This window comes from Muscardinus avellanarius, assembly GCF_963383645.1.
Source record: "Muscardinus avellanarius genome assembly, chromosome: 9".
Taxonomy (NCBI): Eukaryota; Metazoa; Chordata; class Mammalia; order Rodentia; family Gliridae; genus Muscardinus; species Muscardinus avellanarius.
The window spans coordinates 47320406-47329132 of record NC_137795.1 but is presented as its reverse complement, the minus strand read 5'-3'; positions in this window follow the sequence as shown (position 1 = coordinate 47329132).

Sequence of the window (8727 nt, the reverse complement as noted above, 5' to 3'; positions counted from 1 at the left end):
CTTTTCTCCAGCGTATGTGTTTGGCCCCTTTGTCAAAGATTAATTGACTAAAGCTGTGTGGGTTTGTTTCTGTATCTTCTATTCTAATCCACTGGTCAGTATATCTGTTTTTGTGCCAGTACCATGCTGTTTTTACTACTATTGCTCTATAGTATAGTTTGAAGTCTGGGATTGTAATGCCTCCTGCGTGTTTCTTGTTATTGAGAATTGCTTTGGCTATTCTAGGTCTTTTCTTTCTCCATATGAAGTTCATGATTGATTTTTCTAGGTCTCTGAAGAATGTCACTGGTATTTTAATGGGAATTGCATTGAACCTATAGATCAGTTTTGGCAGAATGGCCATTTTGATGATATTTATTCTGCCTATCCATGAGCACGGGAGATCTTTCCATCTTCCAAGGTCTTCTTCTATTTCTTTCTTTAATGTTTTATAGTTTTTGTTGTAGAGGTCTTTTACATCTTGGGTTAGGTTTATTCCTAGGTATTTTATTGGTTTTGAGGTTATAGTGAATGGAATTGTTGTTTTTATTTCTTTCATTGTGGATTCATTGTTGGCATAAAGAAAGGCCACTGATTTCTTTAGGTTGATTTTGTAACCTGCGACTTTGCTGAATTTGTCAATCAGCTCCAGAAGTCTTTTGGTTGAATTATTTGGGTCTTCCAGATAAAGGATCATGTCGTCTGCGAATAAGGATAATTTCATTTCCTCTCTTCCTATGTGGATTCCTTTGATTTCCTTCTCTTGTCTGATTGCTGCAGCAAGAGTCTCAAGGACTATATTGAAAAGGAGTGGTGATAGTGGGCATCCTTGTCTTGTTCCTGACTGTAGCGGAAATTCTTGCAGTTTTTCCCCATTCAATATAATGTTGGCTTTGGGTTTGCAGTATATTGCCTTGATGATGTTGAAGTACTTTCCTTCTATCCCAATTTTTTGCAGTGTTTTTAACATAAAGGGGTGTTGGATTTTGTCGAATGCTTTTTCAGCATCTATTGCAATGATGATGTGGTTTTTGTTCTTGGTTCTATTTATGTGGTGAATAACATGTATTGATTTGCGTATGTTGAACCAGCCTTGATTTTCTGGGATGAAACCGACTTGGTCGTGATGAATTATTCTCTTGATATAGTTTTGAATGCGTATAGCTAGTATTTTGTTTAGAATTTTTGCATCTATGTTCATTAAGGATATTGGTCTGTAGTTTTCCTTTCTTGAGGTGTCTTTGTTTGGTTTGGGGATTAATGTGATACTGGCCTCATAGAAGGAATTTGGAAGAGTTCCATCTCTTTCAATTTCCCGGAACGTGTTATGAAGTATTGGTATTAGTTGTTCACTGAAGGTTTTGTAGAATTCAGCTGGGAACCCATCTGGGCCTGGGCTTTTCTTTGGTGGAAGAATTTTTATTGCCATTTCTATTTCTTTGGTTGTTATTGGTTGGTTTAGGCTTGCTATGTCCTCTTGGTTGAGTGTAGGAAGGTTAACTGTGCTTAGAAATCTGTCAATTTCATCCAGGTTTTCAAATCTATTGGAGTATAAATTTTTAAAGTAGTTTCTGATAATATTTTGAATTTCTTCACTATCAGTGGTGATATCTCCTTTTTCATTTCTAATTTTGATAATTTGAGTTGATTCTCTTTTTCTTTTGGTTAGGTTGGCCAGGGGTTTATCAATTCTATTAATCTTTTCAAAGAACCAACTTTTTGTTTTATTGATTCTTTGAATTGTTTTTTTGTTCTCTATTTCATTTATTTCTGCTCTAATTTTGATGATTTCTCGTCTTCTGCTGGCTTTGGGAGTGGACTGTTGCAGAATTTCTAGATCCTTGAGTTGTGTCATTAGGTTCTTTACTTGGTGGTTCTCCATCCTTTTTATGTGGGCACTCAATGCAATAAACTTTCCTCTTAGTACTGCCTTCATGGTGTCCCATAGGTTTTGGTAGGTTGTGTCTCTGTTTTCGTTTGTTTCCATAAATTTCTTTATTTCTTCCCTAATTTCTGCTCTTACCCATTCGTCATTTAGTAGTGTATCATTCATTCTCCATGAATTTGAATACTTTCTTTCAAGTTTCCTGTTGTTGATTTCTACTTTTATTCCATTGTGGTCTGAAAAGATGCATGGGATTGTATTACATTTTTTGAATTTGCTGGTATTTTCTTTGTGTCCCAGGATGTGATCTATTTTGGAGAAGGTTCCATGGGCTGCTGAGAAGAAAGTGTATTCTGTAGTTCCTGGTTGAAATACTCTGAAAACGTCTATTAGGTCCATTTGGTTTATGGTTTCCTTTAGTTCTAAAGCATCTTTACTCATCTTTTGCCTTGAAGATCGATCCAGTGGTGTGAGAGGCGTATTAAAGTCTCCCAGAATTATTGTATTTGGGTCTACTTGGGATCTTATGTCCAGAAGGGTTTGTTTTACAAATGTGGTTGCACCCACATTTGGGGCATAAATATTTACTATCATTATATCTTCTTGGTGTATTGTTCCTTTTAATAAAAGGAAGTGCCCTGATTTGTCTCTTTTGATGTGTTTTAGTTTAAAGTCTGTTTTGTTGGATATCAGGGTTGCTACCCCTGCTCTTTTTCGGTCACTGGTGGCATGGTATATCTTTTTCCATCCTTTCACCTTCAGCCTGTGAATGTCTTTGGCTGTGAGGTGAGTTTCTTGCAGACAGCATATATTTGGATTATGTTTCCTAATCCACATTGCCAGTCTATGTCTTTTGATTGGTGAGTTAAGTCCTTTGACATTAAGTGATATTATTGAAATATGATTTTTGTTTTCTGCCATTTTGTGTTCTGTCTACTCTTGGGTGGTGTGATCTGTCTTCTTTACTTAAATGGCCCACTTATTAGCTTCCTCTCTTCTCTGGTTCTGAAGTCTGCTTCTTTTTTCTTCTTTATGATTTATTTCTTTAAGAATTTTCTCTAGTGTTGGCTTTGAATTCATGAATTTTTTGAGATTCTCTTTATCCTGAAAGACTTTGACTTCCCCATTGATCTTGAATAGTAGTTTTGCTGGATAGATGAGTCTTGGCTGGAAGTTATTTTCTTCCAGGGTCTGAATCACGTCGTACCAGTCTCTCCTAGCATTCCTGACCTGGGTTGTATAGTCTGGGGTGATTCTTATTGTTTTGCCTCTATATGTCACCTGTCCTTTTGTTCTCACTGCTTTTAAGATTCCTTCCTTGGCTTCTATGCTGGTCAATTTGGTTATTATGTGGCGTGGAGTGGTTTTTCTTTGGTCCTGTCTCAGTGGAGTTCTGTATGCCTCCTGGACTTGAAGATTCAAGTCTCTTTCCATATTTGGAAAATTCTCTGAGATTATTTCCTTGAAGATATTACAAATGCCCTTGGTCTGTACCTCTATCCCTTCCTCAATGCCTATTATCCGTAAATTAGGGCGCTTCATATTATCCCATAATTGCTGGATGTTTAGGTTTTGTTGCTGTAAAGATTTCTGTATATCGCTGACTGTGTTTTCAGTTTGGGATGTACTGTCTTCTAATATTGATATTCGGTTTTCCATTTCATCTAATCTTCCAGAATTTCTTTCTATTGCTGTCTTCATTTCACTTATTGCCTCTTTCATTTCATTCCAGACCTCTTTCTGATTCTTTTTTAGTGTTTCTAATTCACCTTTAACCTCCTCTATACTCGTCTTAAAACCTTTCATCATATTGAACAACAAGATTCTGAACTCCCCTTCTTGCATTTCTAGTAGGTCAGTATTCGTGATTTCTGCTGTCTCTTCATAATTCCTGGTTCTCATATTTATAGTGTTCTCTGTCCTGTTTTTCTGATTTCTACCCATTGTTCGTGAGTAATGTGTTTAGTCAAATCTTAATATTAGGAGTTTAGGGGTATTGGCTAGTCAGCAGAGCCTTTCCAGCGTTGAGGTCGGGTGATGTGTAAGGAGCTGGGGTGATTGGTATAGGAGTCAGGTTAGGTAGAGGATATGTTAGGTTGAGAAAGACTTTAAGTATGATAAGGTAATAACTTGCTAGGAATGAGAGTTACCTACTAGGACTCTTGTCGTTAGTAGAGTAGTTATGGATATAAGAAATACTTTGAGTATTAAACTATGAGGTATATTATGGGGAAAAGTTTTGGGGGAGAAAAGTATGTAGGTTAGTGTGGGAAGGTTTGTAAATAGGGATGCTGGTAGGAGCAGACAGACATAAAAAAAGAATCCACACAAGATACCAAGACTATTATGTAATCCAAGAAAAAGGAAGGAAAACCAATCAAAGGAGGAGAATGAAAGAAAAGGAAGGAAAGAGGAAGAAAGAGGAAAAAGGAACAGGAATAAAATAAAAGGAACTAGCAGCTGTGTGAAATACAAAAATAAGGCAAACTATCCAATGCATATATATATATAAAACAACAAGTTAAAGTAAAAGAAGTTTGGGTTAAAAGAAAAAAAAATAAAACAGCAATAACCATACCAAAACAAAAGCACTATAAAAGCAAAATAAAACATAACATCCACATTAAAAGTAAAACAAACAGTCCTCCTTATTTACGCATATGGGGTCAGGTCCATATAATATGTGCGTATCTGATTGCTTTGGTAGCTTTCAGAATACCATCCAATGTCTCTTATTTTTCTTTGTATTCTATTTTTATCTTCTTAAGTCACTCTGGGTGTTTGGACACCTTTCTCTCCTTTAGCTGCTTTAGGTTTATGTGTCCGGATGTCTGGTTTCACTATTATTTGATTCTGTACAGTTCACAGGTTCTGCGAAATTCTAACCTGTGGTCAGCACCTCTGCACTCACCACCCTAGCCTCCAGCCTGTGCTTCCCTACAGCAGGGGTGGAGAGTGACCAAAGTGTAATTGGAACCTCCCCCTGAGGTCCTGGGCAGATTTTGTGGCCCGATGGATTTTCTTGTGTCTCTGGAACTTCCAGCTGGGCTAGCCGGTGTGGTCCCAAGATGTACCCTGGGCAAATGAATGGTGGTTCCTGGGTGCCCACACTTACTGCCAGAGCTCTGCCTATTCCAAGAGTGCAGGCTGGCTGCGCTGTTAATACTGGACCCAAGTGAGAGTGGGTGCAGCTGTCTATTGCTGCTGGTATGCTCTTCCAAGGTGTATTGAGCTGTGCTCTCACTTAGAACTAAGCATCTGGCTACCAGGAGGTTGGGAATACCCAGCAGTGGGCCAGGGGTGCAGGGTAGGTGCTCAAGGGTCCAGTGCACGGTGTCCAGCAATGGTCTCTGCCTCCCGCGGGACGTAGAGGCTGGGGGTGCCCCAAGGAGATTTCCGGGTCACCCAGGACTTTCGCAGCCTGGAGGGTAGGCTCTGGCAAGGTGGCAGGGGTTAGCCACAGAAGCAGGCTTCAATTAGGGGGGCAGTGTACAGGGACTGATTACTAGTGGGGACCGTGGTGCAGGCAAGGTGCGCTAGGAGAGTGCTCTGAGGCTTGAGCCCGTGCTGGGGGGTTGAGACTGCGCACACGCTAGGACCCCAGTTTACCAGGGCGCCCTCAGGTACCTGTCTTGGTGCAGGAATCCGTGTGAGTTTCTATGCAGTTGTGATCCGGTCGCTGGTGGGCACACAGAATTCTGGTGAGTGCTGCTCGCTGCTTAAGATGCGGTCCTAAGTCCGTTTTTAGTCCCGGATTATCTTGCCGTGGTAATATCGGGCAGGCAGCTCCTTGGGCAGCTGCAAACGCAGCCCGCCGATCGGCGGCGTTCAGATCAGCGTTCCGAATGTATCTGCAGCAGGTCCCGTGTCCGATCTTTGTTCTTCTTCTTCAAGTTCAGGGTTCCGCCGAGGTACCAGGATGTGTTTTGGTTCCGAGGCGCAGGGGCTGGAGGTGGTGCTGGGGGTGGGCGACCGCTGGACCGTGACCAGAGCCATCTAGGCGCTGCTGGGCTGCTCCGGGCAGGGCATCCTCGTCCTGAGCGTGGGGGCGGGCGGGCACCGATAATGTTTTTTAAAGGATATCATGTGCATTAGAGAATTTCCCTCTCCCCCCTCCCCTCCTCTCAGTTAGGTTGCCTTATTTGCTCATCTATAATTTCTCCTTCTTCGTGAAGAGTTTCTCCTATGATCCATTTTCTCCCTAGCTTCCGCCTATTAGGGAGAGCATCTGATTTCTTATTTTTTGTGACCAACTAATCTCACTTAGCATAATATTCTCCAGTTACATCCATTTCCTTGTAAATGGCATAATTGTGTTTTTCTTTATGGCTTAGTAGAATTCCATTGTGTACATATCCCATAGTTTTGTAATTCATTCATCTGTTGATGGACATCTTGACTGGTTCCATAGTTTGGCAATGGTGAATTGTGTAGCTTTGAACATAGATACACATGCATTAGTTTGGTAGTTTGGTTTCCATTATTTTGGGTAGATACCCAGAAGTGGTATTGCTGGATTATATGGTAAGTTTGTTCCATTCTTCTGAGGATCCTCCATACTGTTTTACAAAGTGGTTGCACTAATTTGTAATCTCACAATGTATTAGAGTTTCCACTTCTCTACATCCTCACCAGCATTTGTTGTTGTTTGTGTTTTGATTGCCATTCTAGTTGGAGTTAGGTAAATATCAGGGTTGTTTTGATTTGCATCTCTGATTGCTAATGATGTTGAGCATTTTTCATGCATTTATTGGCCATTTGAATTTCTTTTTTCATGAAGTGTCTATTTAGAAAGATGGGCTCATTACACGGCTGTGAGTTTCCCTCATTTCTTGTCTCCCCAAAATAAAGATTTAATTCAGGGGAGAAGTTAAGGTAGACAGGAAAGAGTTTAAGGGGTAGATTCCACAGATAGCTCACAAAGCTGGCTAGCCCAGGATCAGAGTAAAGGAGAGCAGGATCCAGTCTACTGTATGGTGAGTCTCCTCATACTATCCAGAAATTCCACCCCTTCTCATGTATAGTAATTTGGGGAGATTACTTTTGAGTTTTGCACCATGGATTAGTGCAACTGTATACGTTGTATTATGTGAGAAATCTAAAGCTGCAATGTAATAGGCTGGAAGTCTTTGACTACAGCTGGGCATGGCAATTCCTGTGTCTCCTTTCAGGAAGGCTCCTCTCTGTCCTTTTCCCTGTCTTGCTTATTTATAGCTAGCTACATAACAGGCTTATTTGTAGTTTTATGGAAGTACTGGCATAAGAATGCAGTGATTCAAGAAGCTAGTGACCCAAGCATGGCTTATTTATCTGGTAAGGTGGGCTAATCACCCTGTGGTGAGGAAGGAAAGGAGGCCTACATATATTAGCACATGAACCATCAACTGGAGGGCAGATGTCACAGCAAAACAGGGGCCTGCCAACTACAGTAAGTCGGCCAAATCTAGCCTATTGTCTGTTTTTGTAAGTGAAGCTTTAATTAAACACAGCCATGCTTATTTGTTTACACATTGTTTATAGTTGCTTTCATGCTATAATGGCAGTGTTGAGTAGCTGCAACAGAGACCATATGGATTGGAATGCCTAAAATGAAAATTCAGTGTCAAGCCTTTTACAGAAAATGTTTGCTGACTCCTGACCTAGAGCTTTCTTGTTTACTTTAGCCTGTCTGGTCTGCTCCATTAGACTGTAGCCCACTTAAGGTTGTGTGCATGTTCCCCTACTGTAACTTGTAATGTATTTTATACAAAGAAAGCATTGGATTTCTGATTGAATGGCAGGCATTTATCCAAGAAAAGTTTTTAAGTGCACCAGATAAGCAAAATCTAAAGACTTATGCATTATGTGATAGGCTATTTTTACGCCTTTTCTTTTATATACATTTTTTCAAGTTTTACTCCACAATGACACTATAGAAGAAATATCTTAAGCTTTGTTAAAGATGTTTTGAAAAGATCTAACCTTTTATGTGGAGAGTAACTATAGTTCCCTGCTGCAGCCTACTGCAGGGCTTGACACACAGGAGATGCTCAACAGATAGTAGTGGAATGAATGCTGAATAAATGAGCTTCCTATTTTGCTTGAAAATAATTTTATCTAAAATATGTTGTTTGAAAACATATGTAAACTTGAATTTCACAATATTCATAGCTCCATGGTTAATTAAATAACACCCAGACATATGTTTGTTTGGAGAATGTCAGCATGTTTGCAGGGAGATCATCTAAAAAGCAGACATTGATAAAAGGAGCCGATCAGGGTAGTTCTGTATATGGTGAAGAATCTACCCTCCCTCAGAGAAGATGAGTGCATATAGCCTCCATTTAAAAAGAAAAACAGGCTATGTTTCAGAATATCATTTGCAAGGAAAGACTTTGACCTACATTTCTCCATAGAAAATCAACACAAGGGTAGTTGGGATAATTAAGTGTGAAAATGTAACAAACTGACTTTCACTGTGGTATATCACACATGTATTTTAAATTGCCATTTTACTAGGCATTGATGAAGTTTATATTTAAAATCCCTCCTTCCTTTCTGCATCTTATGTCCCTCTAGTACCCTCTACTCTGTCTGGGAGCTCAGTGACTTAAATAATTTTCTAGTTCTAGGTCATTTATCAAAGTACTCCAGGTCCCAAAATGCTTTAAAATCTCTCCTTTCAATGTATTTGATCTTACCTACATGTGAGAATATGACTAATGTTAATATCTTGACTTTCCTAAAATTGTTTTATGTTTTTAAAAGGAATGCTAGGTCACCCACATCAATCACTGGCAATCAAGTTGAAATGCAGGCAGAGGAGAGAGAGTGCCATTCCATTTCTCCTCTTGAAATACTCCTCCCCACTTTTTTTTTTTTTT